The 2,703-nt window shown below is 31.6% G+C and overlaps 1 pseudogene; it reads left to right on the top strand.

The window, feature by feature from the left end:
• The first annotated feature begins 309 nt into the window (after positions 1-309).
• LOC121164196 lies at positions 310-446 on the top strand (annotated as a pseudogene).
• The last annotated feature ends 2,257 nt before the right edge of the window (positions 447-2,703 follow it).

Raw genomic sequence — 2,703 nt, 5'->3', positions numbered from 1 at the left:
TATAGGAGAGATCAAGTTACTGCGTATTTTGGCAACATTTAAAATGAGTAGTGTCTATCAATTTAGTCAATCAGGTGAACTTTACTTTCTGGTTTAATCTAAATTTTTCTAATTACACTTGATTACTAGCATCTTTTCTGTGCTTTCATCTATCAAATGACTTCATATAATAAATTAAACATGTATACTTGTTATATTGAATTTAAATTTGATCAGTGTTAAATTTTTACAAATTCTTTTTTATAAATCAAATCAAATAAAATGTGAATATATATATATATATATATATATATATATATATATAGTTTTATCACTTCTTGGCCTTTTGGCTGAGATCTAATGTAGTATATATATAGTGTTAATATGTATTTTTTCTGAGTCTGACAATGATTTCCTAAATGGAGACCCAGAAGAAGGCACCTGGCTTCAGATTGGCTCAGCCCCTAGCCATTGCAGCCATTTGGGGAGTACACCAGTAGATGAATGATCTTTCTCTCTGTACATTTCTAATAGAAATAGATCAGTCTTTTTTTTTTTTTGCAAAAAAAAAACATCTTTTTAAGAGTGGAAAATTTTAAGTTTATTGAGGTAATTTTATCTTTTATATTTTGGATTTTGTCTTTTTGTAAGAAATCTTTGCATATGTAATCTATTAATCTTTATAATTTTTTCTGAATGTATGATTCAGTGCAAGTAAAAGTGAGAGTTGGTATAGATTATGATACATTATTTTGTATTTGATTACCTTCAGTTATTTCAGATAATTTATTGAAAATTTTTACTTTCTCCTTTGAATTGCTTTGTCGCTTTCTCAAAATGCATTACACCATTATATGTGTATTCTATCATTTTTACTTCTGTAGCTTAATGTACAGTGAAGTCTATTACATTTGTTATTTTAACACTATTTCGGCTATTTGATGTCGTTTTATGCTTCATATATGTTTTGAAACCAACTAATTTCTATGATAGAATAAAGATAAAGGAAGTTGTAAGAAGGAAGAAATGGAGGGAGAAAAAGAATGAGAAAATGAAAGAAGGAATTAAGGAAACAGACCTCAGATTTTAACGGGTTTGTCAATTTCAGGTGAACTGACATCTGGATAATATTGACTCATCCAATAAATAAAATATTTCCCCAATTGTTTAACTTGTCTTTATTCCAACATTATTTTATAGCTTTTTGTCAAAAAAATTTTAAGCAATCTAGTAAGTATATTTCCCATTTTCAAGCTATGAATAATAGTTTTGAAATTGAATTATTCAATTGTTGTTAGAAAACTTCCAGTTGATTTCTTTGAAAGATTTGCTTATTTGTTTGAAAGGCGTGTTGCAAAAACAGGAAGAGAGTGGTCTTAAATACCCTGATGCACTCCCTAAAGGCCTGTACCTGCTGGGGCTAGGCTGGTCTGGGCTTCTTTTGGATATTCCACATGGGTGCAGAGGCCCAAGCACTTAGATCATATTTTCAGGCTCACCAGCAGGGAGGTGGATCAGAAGTAGACTAACTAGAACTTGTATCCATATTCCACTTGGCACGAGAGGTGATGTTGATATCTCAGGGAGCAGCTTAACCTGCAACATCACAGTATCTGCCCCTTCAGTTAACTTTAGCATATTGTCCTTGCGTATAATTTGAATAATTTGCTTAGTAGTTTCATCATTTCATCTTTTTCTCTTCTTTCTGATACATATTTTAAGCATTTATTTTGCTTTTTAATTGAAGATTGATTTTATAGAGAAAGAAGGAGAAATAAAGAAGGTCTGTATTCACTGGTTCACTCCAAATGGCCCAGTGGTCAGAGCTGAACTAGTTGAAGATAGAAGCCAGGAACCTCTTCTGGATTTCCCATGTGGGAACAAGGAAGGTTCCAAGGACTTGGGCCATCCTGTATCATTTTCACAGGCTACAAGCAAAAAGTTGGATCAGAAGTGGAGCAGTGGAGACATGAACCAGTGTCCATATGAAATGCTGGTGTCAGAGGGCGGATAACTAGTTTGCAATGCCACTGTACCAGTCCCTCTGATAGACTTTTAAAATTTTAATATGGACATATATATTCTATCTTGGAAAAATATGTACTTGACTTTTTTTTCCTTTTTATTTACACAGTGTTCTTTCACTTGCTTTATATCACTGTTTATTGCCTCTAACAGTGTTGTTAGGAGTTAAACATGCAAATTTACCTGTTTCTGTTAGAAAGAAAGCATTTTAATCTATATAATGCTGATGATATTTTGTTTCCATTGATTATTAAATAATCTCCCTATTAGTCCCTTTAATTTGAAAAGCTTTATAAACATTGGGTACAAAATTCTATCAAATACCGGGTTCAAACTGATATATAAACATCAGAACACTGTTCCCTTTGAAATGCAAAGATTTTCCTTAGGAGATGTGCAAAAAAAACGCGCTAGAATGAAAGATTCCTTTCTCCCAGCTTCCAGATGTAGAGTTTAAATTTCAGTTTTATTTTTTCTTGCATTCCTTTGTTCTCAGAATAAGGGGAAAGGTTTTACAAATATACATGTGTTTTACCTGATCATTTGTATAATGGATCTTTAAAATACATGTCTGGAACATTCAGAAGTTCTATTGATAGCTATTTTATCAAGCATTCATTTAAAATAGTAAAATTGTAGGTCTAATCTTTGTGCACAAAAAGGTAGCCATTTACAATTTTAATGCTTATTTCTAAATGA

The sequence above is a fragment of the Ochotona curzoniae genome, unplaced genomic scaffold (assembly GCF_017591425.1).
Source record: "Ochotona curzoniae isolate NIBS_2020 unplaced genomic scaffold, NIBS_Ocur_1.0 contig_1014, whole genome shotgun sequence".
NCBI lineage: Eukaryota > Metazoa > Chordata > Mammalia > Lagomorpha > Ochotonidae > Ochotona > Ochotona curzoniae.
The sequence above is the reverse complement of the archived record's forward strand: the minus strand, read 5'-3'. Positions and strand labels throughout refer to the sequence as shown.